The sequence below is a fragment of the Puma concolor genome, chromosome E3 (genome assembly GCF_028749965.1).
Source record: "Puma concolor isolate L17-30 chromosome E3, mPumCon1.1.hap2, whole genome shotgun sequence".
In the NCBI taxonomy this organism is placed as follows: Eukaryota; Metazoa; Chordata; class Mammalia; order Carnivora; family Felidae; genus Puma; species Puma concolor.
The window spans coordinates 22,735,201-22,747,373 of record NC_141682.1 but is presented as its reverse complement, the minus strand read 5'-3'; the positions used below and the strand labels follow the sequence as shown (position 1 = coordinate 22,747,373).

The 12,173-nt window shown below is 46.6% G+C and overlaps 1 long non-coding RNA gene across 3 annotated transcripts in view; it reads right to left on the bottom strand.

The window, feature by feature from the left end:
• Window positions 1-12,173, bottom strand: part of LOC147573055 (uncharacterized) — a 176,743-nt gene that overhangs the window by 52,302 nt on the left and 112,268 nt on the right. Inside the window, exon 2 of one of the 3 annotated variants that reach the window (XR_015245641.1) lies at window positions 2,926-3,263. The exons of the other annotated variants lie outside the window; for them this stretch is intronic. This is a non-coding gene — a long non-coding RNA (uncharacterized LOC147573055). The remainder of the gene's footprint in view (window positions 1-2,925; window positions 3,264-12,173) is intronic. 3 annotated transcript variants of the gene reach the window in all.

The window sequence follows — 12,173 nt, the reverse complement described above, 5'->3', positions numbered from 1 at the left end:
AACGAAATCAAACTAAAAAAAAATCAGAGACAGGACTGACACAAACGCAGCTTAGCACCGCGGAGCTCTGCAATGGCAAGGATCTGCTTTTAGGGAAATTCGCCATCATTTCGTTCCAGCCCTCCACCGAATCATCCGAGTCAGCAGGCTCTCTCAAGGCAATTAAGTCTGGTGTATCGAGTGAGTCTTCTCGATTGCTCCATTAAGAGGTAGAGGAGCTCAGAAAGTCAATGCAGGAAAAAAGATGCCACACTGAGAACCCTCCAGGACGATAACCAGAGATTGTCTGCTTCGACTGCTGCCCCTTCAGAACTGGAAAGAAAACAACACGAACACCCCGATTCGGAGATCAAGCAGCTCAAGGAGGAGCGAGATGTTTTACCAAACTGACTTCAGGAAAAACAGCTCCTGTTTTCCCAAAGCAGAAAACGTGATGAACTGCTTCCCCTGAACGAGAATTTCGCCGGCGAAGTGGGTGAAAAGGAACTTGTGAGGCAGGCAGTAACAAATCTGAAGGAGAGACTATCAAATTTTGAAATGGACGTGTGTAAACTAAAACAGGACAATGAAACAAGAGTGGAAACGTCTAGAGAACGGGAGACACAAAATCAAGCACTACCAGAGACAAACACGCAGCTTTTAATGGTGCAGAGAGAGGAAGAATCCTAGCGTGCTCCAACGAAAGAGAAGGTGCTTGCTTTGAAAGGGCTACTGAAAGACAAAGAACAGGGCAAGACCGGGGAATTACATCAGCTTGTAAATGCAGTTACAGCAATTCAGGACAAGACAGCGATGTGCCGGCGGGAAGAGAGATGAAGTCATGTGGGCCCCGGAACAAAGAAATGGAAACCTGTGCCCTCCAGAATGAGATGCAACATCCACGTGAAAAAGAATGACACCCAAAGCAGGAGCTGGAGAGATCACAGCGCCACGCTTTGGGATCCGAAGATTCTCGTCAGCGCGGTGCTTTGGCCGCAGAACACGGAGGGGCTAAACCAAGAAAGAAGACCACGGTATTGGAGGAGAAGCTAGTTGTGTCTTCCAACGCCATGGACAATGCGAGCCATCGAGCCAGTCCGCAGACAGCGTCACCGCAGGAGCAATTACACGTGGTCACCAGGCAGAAAGACGAAAGCGTATTCTGGCTTTCTGCCTCCCAGGAACAAGAAAAAAGCAGCACGCTGGAGCACTAGCTAAGCTAAAGCTGGAAGCAGCCGAATGGATGGAAAAAGCGGACACCCTACAAGGAAAACTGATGTCACTGCAGGGACAATTCGCCAAAGCGGATGCTGTCTTGGATCCCAAGGAAGACCAAATTGAAGAATTCAAAACGCAAAATGAGGTCCAACAGGAAATACCGGATGATGCGCGCAAGAAATTAATGAACTCACTGACGCCGAGAGGTGGATAGAATCCTGATAAGGAAACTCTTAACTGGATATGTTCAAGCACAGGAACACGGACGTCGTGAAGCTTGATGGCTGATGGGATGCAGCCTGGGTATCAAAGAGGAAGAAATGAGGAACAAGGTGGTGTCACCGGATGGATGACTGGGTGGTTTGGACCCAAAGGTGCCCCCAACGCACCCGGGAAACCGAATCACCGATCCATGCCCGGGAACTCTTTTCCAGGACTTTTGGTAAAATTTCTAAAAACCGAACCTCAATTAGCTTTTCCACCGCCCAAGCTCCCTGCTCATGACATGAAGCCTCCAGACTCAGCAGGAGGCTGAGCGCTGGCTTTAGAAAAAGTACCACCATGTCTTAAAACTACCCTTGGATCCACACCCAGAAACACAGATGGGATTTCCCAAGCCACGGCCACTGCTGTGTCTCTTATCAACCCACCCGGACCGGAAACGGATGGCGGTGGGCATCCTCTTCTAAATGCTGTGACTGACACTTTACCCACGTACAACACCATTAATACTGTCACCCGGGAAGAGGACTGACCTGGCCAAAGACCTTTCAAAGCAATACAGGATTCTTAAGCCAGAGAGGAGACAGTACTCGAAAGAAACCAAGTCACTATGCGTGTGTACCTTATCGCAAAATGGCCTTTTGCGAGATGTACGAGATTGATGGTTTTGGTTTAAGTTAAATAAAAATATTCTTAATATTTGAAAAGACTGTCTTTTAATGACTGCAGAGGTATTCACCAAACTGAAAACACTGGCTCCTTATGGGGCACCTGGGTGGCTCAGTCGGTTGAGCGTCCGAAAAAGAGCTCAGGTCTATAGGCAGGAGGGAGCAGGAAGAAGGAAGTAAAAGAAAGGTGGGTTGGTTATTGCAAGGTTCCTTTCCTTTAGGGGATGTAAGGGGCTTATCATGCAGGTGACCTGACTCATGATGATCAGGCTAGTCAAGGGTTTAAGGTTCCCTGTCTGGGAGAGCCAAAACTGTAATTAAGTTAAGCCTTAGTTTGGTGGAGTGGGACTTAGCATAAGCGACTCCATTTTGGGTATGCGGTCTTGTCTTTAACACTCTCAAGGTGGAAAGAACCGGCACTGGAAAGGCTCGCCCAGTTGCCACTAGAGAAGGAGGGGCATCTGCTTCAGGGCTCTGCCCTAAAGCACCTGGCTCTGCGCTAAAGCTACCCCTAAAGCACCAGGGGTCAAGTGGGGCCTTAAGTACAGTCTACGCTTTCCTTACCAAAGCACATTCCCTGGTTCAGGGCTGAATGTGCCAGGGGAAAGAGACACATTTTCCTCCAAGAAGGAGCCCTCCCATTGCCAAGCTGTGTGGCCATGGGGTTGTGTCTACCCAGAGGGGGCACATCTTGCAAATCCACTCAAAGGCATTATAATAAGCTAGCAGCAAGCCTGAGCGGTACCACCCCTGCACTACTGTGGCCCCTCCGATCTCTACTACCCCTCAGAACACGGAGGACAGGTTCCTGTGGACCCCATCCCGGAATCAGGCTTACCCTGACAGGTCACCTGAAGAGCAATCTTTTGTTCATTATGAATCACAAATCATTTGCAAAACAGGGAGCTGCCTAAATGCTGGCATGAGCTCCCTGTGAACTGCCGTAGGAGGCAGATGGTTGCCAATTAAGGTAGGACTCGGCCATCATGGATTCAGTAGGGCTTCAAACGGGGTGCCTCAAACAGGCTTTGTTCACGCGCCGAGAGGCTCCAGCTCTAAATGCCGAAGCACCTTCGCCCTGGCCTGTCCTTGTTGTTTCCAGAGCTGACAGAAGCCCAGCTGTGGATGTTCAGGGACATCTTTGGGCAGAATACCAAGCCTCGCAGCAGTCAGCCCCTGTTCAATTAAGAGAAGAGAGGACTGATAAATGTTCGGTTTACTCGCATCCCCTCAAATATCCAACACAAGGGAGAGAATAATCTTAATACGTTCTGAAATAACTTAAACTCATTAAAGTTGAAAAAAAGAAACAAGGGAAGAAAGAATTCTGCAGCAATGAGCTGACACAGAGCACGGGGATTTGGTGACGTCACACAACAAGCCAAAGATGTGGCTCAGAAAAGACAGGAAACCCACTCGGGATACTTAAAAGTGTGACCGCTCAGCCAGCTAGCTAACCAACTAACCAGACAGGCAAACCAGGACCAGGAGATCAGTCTCAAACACCCTGTGAAGTGAGGATGGACGGTTGAGTTCTGTTCTCCATGTTAAACCCGAATGAATTATCCTGGAGGAGGGAGAACTGCTATCAATTAAACAAACAATATGCTGAGAAAAGAGCTGTGTGATGATAACCATTAAGCACATTTATTCACATGCTGTACACACATTTCATGCCCTCTGTTCAAGACATAGGCTCCTCCTCTGTCACAGTCACACAGACATGATGTACGTACTTGCTCTGATGCCAGCAGATACAAAGCCCCTCTCCCTCGGCACGCACACCACTCGCCCGAGACCACCCAGGCAAAGGGCCTCCACACGCCGACCCCACGTGCACCTTCATCCATTCCCCCGCCTCAGAGCCACACGTACCAGTGGCCAGCCTCTTCATGCCTAGCAAGATGATGGAACGTTCTGCAAAGCTGGTGGGGTCACTCTACTCCTCAGGAAGGTGCCACCTCCTGTGGCCTTGCGTGGCCCCTGGCTTGGGTCATGGCACTGCAAGCACTGCTCTGCTCCCCCTAAGGGTGGAAGGACCCTGTTGCCCTGAGGCTCCAGGTTGGCCCTCCACAAGCCAGTACCTGTGATCTATCCTAGGCCGTGGGGACCCGGGGAAGACACAGGAAGACACCCACTTCTGTCCTGCTGCTCTGTTCTCTGTGAAACAGAGAGTTATAAATGCAGAAGGAACCAGCCAGACTGGGGATATAAACAAGGGCAGCTGGCTGGGTGGCCCCCTGTGAATGAAGCCCTAGGCCCCATTTAAAGAAGACAGATGCTGCTCAAGCCCTAGATTAGAAGAGAAGCTAGAAACAGGATTTTCAAAGGAACGCTCCTCATTAAAAAAAAAAAATGCTATCAGGACACATGGGTGGCTGTCAGCTGAGCGTCTGACTTCGGCTCAGGTCATGATCTCAATGTGGATGGGTTTGAGCCCCACATCAGGCTCTGTGCTGACAGCCCAGAGCCTGAAGCCTGCTTTGGATTCTGTGTCTCCCTCGCTCTCTGCCTATCCTCTACTCACGGTCTGTCTCTCAAATAAATAAATAAATAAATAAATAAATAAATAAATAAATAAAATGTTGAAATGAAAAAAAATAACTTTTAGAAATGCTATCAAATTCTTTAAATCTCCCCTTTTCCAAGATAAAACACATCTATTTGCAACTTGCTCTGTTGTCCCAAATATCTGGTGAATCATAGCTTTTGCTGTCCTTGAGGATGCTGTTTTGGTTAATCTTCATCATCAACAGCTCTTCCGGTTATTGCACGTGTGCGAAAACTTCATGGTCACGATGTTTCTGATGGGGCTTTCCACACATGACAGCTGTCTTGGACCTCAGCACAGAAATAAGTTTCATGCTAACCTGTGCGCCTTCCAGAGTTTTCTTTTTCTCTACCCCCAGTGTACCCACCTGTACCCTGGACTCTCTGCACTGACCTCGCGGTAACACAGATGTTGACGAACGATGGGGCCTTTTACACTTCACAGGATCTGTTGATTGTCATCCACCCAGAGAACCTTCTCAAACATTTGTAATACAGAAGGTCCAAAGAAGAGCTTGACGGGTTAGGGGAATTTCTAAGGAAGGTGGCCTTACTAAGTTCCCAAAAGCCTTCTAGGGTGGCATTTGCTTTTTCTGTTCACAATACGGTTCTCAGTTTATTGGGCTGAAATACCGTCCAGACTCTGACACGGGACCCGTTTCTGAGGTGGACTTACCGAAGTAAAGGCTGGTATGGAAGGTGTAATTTCAAAGCATTCATTTACAATGAGAAATACAATTGTTCATTCAAGCCCAATGGCCAGCAGCATCTTTACTGTAGAGAAAGCCACATGGGAAGCCAACCTATAACTAAAAGTTTGCCGATGGGGGGAAAAAATGAATTTGATTCACCTCAAACGGAGTAGCCACGCTGAGTCTGGCCAGAAGCCAGGGCCTCTGGCTTCTCATTCATCTGCTACATGTCACCGTGGGTTCTCAAGAGAAAGAATACTGTAGGCAAGATCACACTTTGTACCGAAAGGCTTTTGTCCCAAATCTAAACCGTGTGGCCCATTTTAGAGGCAGGCCAAGGTCCTACTCCAGGGTAAGCAATTCTTCCTCCCTGGCCTCTTCTCTCACATTTACTGCTTGATTTGGGGGCTTGTGGAAGACCCAGAGACACAGCGCTCAAGTTCCCCTTCAGAAGAAGCAAACTGCCGTGGCAAGAATATGAATCACTGACAGCCTCCATCTGGCAGCTCCTCCCAGGTACTTGGATTTGAACCAAGGTAACACTTTTTGTGGGTTGGTCCTTGGCCAAGACTGAGAAGTATGGCAGTTCTAGGGGCTGGCCATTTCTGCCCAGTGCAGGACTCCTCTAATGGGCAACCTGGGCTCTGGAGCACCCTCTACTCTGGAAGTCCCCTGGGATTCTGGACATTCTGGAGAAGAGACGGGAACTCCTTGAGAGGAACAAGACATCGAGAGGATCCAAGGAAGAGGTGACCTGGGCTTGCCTCTCTACAGCCCCAGAAGGATGTGCCGGCGTCTTGGCTGCAAAGACTCAGACCTCAGTGATGAACGGTATCTTTATTCCAAAGTCCTCTGCTGGGATTGTGGTGTCCTGAGCAGGTATTTTTCCAGTTTCAGTGAAGCAATTCCTTCAAGAAACAGTCTAACGGCATTTCCAAATCCTCCAAGCTGGGTAACCAGGGGGATTTTATTAGACATATTTATTCTACAATCCAGCATCTCACAAGACATCCAGAAGCTTCCTGTAAGCTGCCTCTCCTGCCTGCCTCCCAGGCAGAATTCTCATGTTGCTTCTCAGACATTAAAAATAAAATGAAAAAGCTCCTGTTGTGCAGGATGAAACCTTCTGAGCTGAAAGGTTCCTGCTTCCACCCCAGCCAGTTGGTAGACATGCCTGTCTTCCACCTCCTTCCTGTCTGTGTAAGTCCCCTTGTGGCTGGGAGCCTTTCTCTGCCATGGTCAGACCGACTTTAGATCTGCAAGGCTGAGGCCATGGTTGAAATGTAACACAAAACTACCCTGCCTCTATTTTCATTTCTATTAGACCTTTATAATGATTCCTTCTTGAACTGACGCTTAAATGGCTAAAGACTGATCATAATAGAACACTTAATTGTTTACTTGTCTAACTCTCTCAGCCCTAATGAAATACTGTGTTTTCACTGAGCAGCTTACATGGTGTTTTCTTCCTGTCACTGAAGAGAGCAAGGGGGCTGAGGCAGAATTCAGATGAGCCCATGCTCGCTTGGTGTTCTCATCCTAGGCATTTTTCATCCAACAGCGAGGAACAGAGCCCTCTGGAGGGAGAATCACAGAGTTCTGGGGAACAAGCTTTTGGACATGATCACACGCAGGTCCTCAGAGAGGAAGAAGGCGGCTGAAGAGGAGTTACCAGAGACCATGTCACCCTGTTGGGATTCCTAGACGGGGTGCAGGCTCTGCGTGTGAAAGGCTGGTGTTGGAGCCACTCCAGTTACCTTTCTTCACACACCCCCTTCTCACTGCCTATGGTGTCACCTCCGTGCCATCCCCCGGGTGCACACCGCCCTCCCCTGTCACCAGATCATTACAGAAGCCTCTTGACTGACCCGTGTTTATCCCAGCTTCACTCCAGTCTGCTTCCAGCACAGCAGCAAGAGGTCTTTCATGTCCCTCTCCATCTGAGGACCCTCCAGGGGCTCCCAGCTCACTTAGAAGCAAGCCAGGGTTCTGACCACAGCCTCCACCCCCACTGTTCCCTCTAACCTCGCCTCTTAGCGTTCACCCTTTGCTTGTTCAGCTCCAGCACTACTGACCTCCTACCTCAGATATTCTTCACATGCTTCCTCTTTAGGGCTTTTCACTTGCCATCCCCTCTACTGGAACAGAACTCTCCCGGAAACCTGCGGGGTTCACTCCCTCATACCTTTATCCAAATGTCATCATTCAATGGGGCCTCTACCCCTTACATACTCCCTAGCCTCCATCTCTGTCTTATTGTTCTCCATAGACTTTACTACTGACACACACTTTAGTTCACCTACTTATTTGGTTTACTGCTGATCCACCTTACTGGGATCTTAGCTCTAGGAGGGCAAGGATTTTCCTCTGTTGTTTTCACCGCTGAATCGTCAGTGCCTAGAAAAATGTCCAGCACTAATTAGGTGCGCAAACACATATTTTTTTGAGTGACTAGAGTACATCAATAAATGTAAACATGCATAAATGAATGAACAGGCATTCATTTCTGGCCACGAATCCCAATGGCCACAGTCTACTCTCGGCCAGAAGCCTGGACGTATCTGCACTTTGCATTCTAGGATTCTGGGCATAAAGAAATCTTCCGGTGGGAGACGGCGATGCTAAAGGCAGAGTGAGATCCAGAGCTCAGAATGAGCCCCAGCCTTCCAGCCAGAAGCGCTGATTTAAGCCTAGGGCAACATGCTGGAGGAGGAGGGGATGTGAACCTGAGTTCAAAAAGGCCCTGCTTCACAGCATGACAAGGGACAAGTGGACTCAAGGAGCTTCCCTGGAGGCATCAGATAAAGACAGTTCGGTGAGTGGAGGAGGCATCACTGTGAACACCCCCTGAGTCTGGGGATGCTCTGGGAGCCTGGGGATGGTTTTGGCTGTTAGAGCCCAGAACAATCCAGGACAATTTTCCAGAAGGAGAAGAGGGGAAGTTGGCTACCTAGGACCATGTCCTTTGTATACAGGACCGATTCATAGAATCGTGGGGCCAAGGTCAATGACTGAGACACATCCCTCTCCGAAGGCTTCTGGAGAGGGGAGTTCCATTTATCCCCTGTTCGCCAAGTCTGGGGTTTCAAACTTCTTACAAGAAAGTAGTATTTCTCCATGAGACTTCGACATTTGAGAACCTCAGTCGGTTCAACCTAACACTTACGTATTCATCAAATTTTCAAGGTACGCACATTTTACGTTTCCACACTTGTGTCAATCCGCCCACCAGAAACAGCGTACCAATTTATATTGTCTGTTTCTCATGCCTTACATTGAGTATCTCTCTCTTTCTACCTGCTTTGAGGGGAATCCTATTTCCCAGAGACTTGTCTACTTGATTTATCCTTCCAAAGTTCTGGTCCTTGGTTTGATTAATCAATTCCACAGACTTTTTGCTTTGTGATTAATGTAGGCTCGTATCTTTATTAATTTCTTCCACCACTTTTTATTTTGCTGTTCATTTTCTAGCTTAGTTTGAATTCTTCATCCAATTATTCTCAATCTTCCAACGTTTAAGCGTATTTATGTTAGCAGTATCAGCTTTAGATGATGAATTTTTACTAAGAATAACTTTAGTCCCATCCCCGTATGTATTTGCATACAGTGGTCTCATCATCTTAAATGTCTAGTCTGTCTTTTCAGTATTGATTTCCACTTTGTCAGAGGAGCTATTTTTTATTTTGTTTAACTTCCAGATGGCTATCATCTATCTTCATTTAGGCACAGTCTTGCTATTAATGTGATCAGGAAATAGAGTTTGTAAAATTTTAATTTGGGGACCGGTTGTGGATTTCTTTGCCTGGGTACGTACATTGTATCAGTCAGGATGGGTTAGGTTAAGCTGCAATCAACAACTAAATATTCTCAGTGCCTTAACTCACATGGGTAAGCTGGGTGTTCTTCTCATCGTATCCATTTAGGGACTGGAGAGGATAGAGGCTCCACTTTGACACCTGCTTCCATGATCACAGGGGCAAAGGAAAGAGAACCTGGCTCTTAAAGCCACTTCTGTGTTCATTTCATTGGCTGAAGGAAGTTCAGATGCCAAGGTTCCACACAGCATGGATGTCTTAACCTCCCAAGGGAGGAGGACTGAGTATTTGTGAATAAACATTCTATCATATGCATTCAACAGATACTTATAAAGGACTGTGGAGACACCTCCTGCTATATACCAAAATTTGTCATAGACTTTGGAATCCTAGCAGATATTGTCAGTTGATGTCCTGCCTCGCCTTCTCATCATCCACTTTCCAGCCAGAGGAGGCCATGTGACCCAGATGTAAGTGGAAGTTGGTGAGGTTCCTAGGAAACCTTTTGTCTTTTCTTTTTTCTTTTTTTCTTTTTTAAGCTTTTGTTTTTCTGATGTTGGTGCTGCCTGGTCTTCTTCCTCCTTCTTCCTGTCTTGAGTGCTCATGTTGAGAAAGGCCAAGAGAATGCCAGAAACATCTGCCTTGACATTGTTGAGCATCTGAACCAATGTCAGCAGCTGCCTACTCACAGATTTCTCATATGAAGAAACAGGTAGCCTCGTGTTTGTATAAACCACTGTGGTTGGGTTTCTTGTTACTCGCATCTGAAAGCATTTCTGAGTCATAACAGAATTCAGCATGTAAACAAGACAATTCCCATCTTCAGTGAGTAATAATCCATGAGAAGCATTGTTATGAAATGATAGAAAATATGTTCATCGGTCTCTGCCCCCAGTTCCTGCACAGAACTCCCAAAAGCCTTGTCATTTCCTAACCGATCAGAGCACCAAGAGCTTCTTTTGTTCCAATATTTGAGATTTGATCCCAGTTCCTGACACAGTTCCTAAATTCCCCGGAATTTCCTGGGTGATAGCAGTGCCTTTTGTTCTAATGAGAAAACTCTGGACGGGCTAATGGGTGGCCCCTGGATGGGGGCTGGTTACTAGACAGACCGTGATTAGAAGCTTGGGATTTTCAGCCCTACCACCTCTCTCTGTGCCTTGCCCCTCCGACCATTCTCCACAGAGGAAAGAGGGATGAAAACGAGTCAACAGTTGTCCATGCCAACGTGACGAAGTCTCCATAAAAATCCAATAGTACAGGGTTTGGAGAACTTCCACGTTGGTGAACAGGGTTGGTGAACCCTCCCAGAACTTGCCCTATGTATCTCTTCATCTGGACAGTCCTCTGTATGCTCTATCACACATCATCTTTGTCAATGTAAAGCAGTGTTTCTCTCAGTCCTATGAGCTGTTCTAGCAAGTAACTGAATTCAAAACGGGGGTGGTGGTGGTCATGGGAACCTCTGACTAGCAACCAAGTCAACAGAAATTGTGGGTAAGCTGAGGACCTACCACTTGGAAATGGCATCTGAAGTGGGGGGGCAGTCTCGTGGGACCGGGCCCTTAACCTATGGGTTCTGTGCTACTCCTGTTAGGGTCAGAATTGAATTGAATTGTAAGATACCCAGCTGGTATCATGGAGAATTGCTTGGTACCGGGGCGCGGGAGGGGCACACAACACATCTGGTGTCAGAAGTGTTGTGAGTGTGGTAGTTGTGTGAGAGTAAAGGAGAAAGTCACAAGAAGAGTGCGTTTTTCCTCCTCATCTGTGGACAGCTGAAAAGAATGCTAAATATGTATTCTAAATATGTAAAAGAATTTATATGGTCCCAGATTATCAAAGGTGTTCAAATATGTGCTAGGAGACAAAGTAGGATTGTCAAAATGTTGATAATCGTTGCACAAAGAATCTATTTTTTCCCCAAACATAGTTTTCTCAATTATTATAGGTGCAACAACCACACTAACAATTACTTAGCCAACTCTAATTTTCACTGGTATCAGTGATTCACCACTGTTATTTTTACAACAGCTTTATGGAAACTAGAATTCACATACCATATAATTGACCAATTTAAAATGTACCTAGTTCTTAGTATATCTGCAGAGTTGAGCAACTATCACCACAATCTATTTTAGGATATTTGCATCACTCCAACAAGAAACTCTATATCCTCTTAGGCGTACTCCTTATTTCATCCCAACCTCCCCCAACCCCTCTTGCCCCTCCTCCATCCCACTTCTGCCCACAGCCCTAGGCAACCACTAATCTATTTTCTCTTTCCACGGCTTTACCTCTTCTGGACATTTCATATACGTGGAATGATACATACATTAGGGGGTCTTTCGAGATGAGCTTCCTCCACTTAGCATGTCCTCACAGTTCATCCATGCTGGAGCACACATCGGTACCTCATTTCTTTTACTCCCAGTTAAGCCACTGTATGAGTACACCACACTTCTTCATCCATTCGCTGGACATTGCACTTTTTTCCTTTTTTTCTATGACGAATACTGCTGCTACAAACATTCATGTACAAGTTTTTGTTTGAACACCTGTTTTTCATTCTTTGGGGGTATATACCTGTGAGTGAAATTACTGGATGTTTAACTTTTTGAGGAACTTCCAGGCTGTTTTCCAAAGTGGCTGCACCCTTTTACATTTCTACCAACAGCGTATCCCATTCCTATTTCTCCTATCCTCTCCAATGCTTGTTATCATCTGTCTTTTTTATTTTAGCCATTCTAGTAAGTGTAAAGTGGTATCCTGTTGAGGGTTGGATTTGCATTTCCCTGATGACTAACAATGTTGACATCTTTTCACATGTTTATTGGCCATGGGTGTATCTTCTTAGACTGAGTTTTTTGCCCACTTTTTCCATTTTTTAAAAAATGTTTTATTTATTTTTGAGAGAGTCAGAGAGAGAGAGAGAGACAGAGACAGAGACAGAGAGAGACAGGGAGGGGCAGAGATAGAGAGAGACACAGAAGCTAAAGCAGGGTCCAGGCTTTGAGCTGTTAGCACAG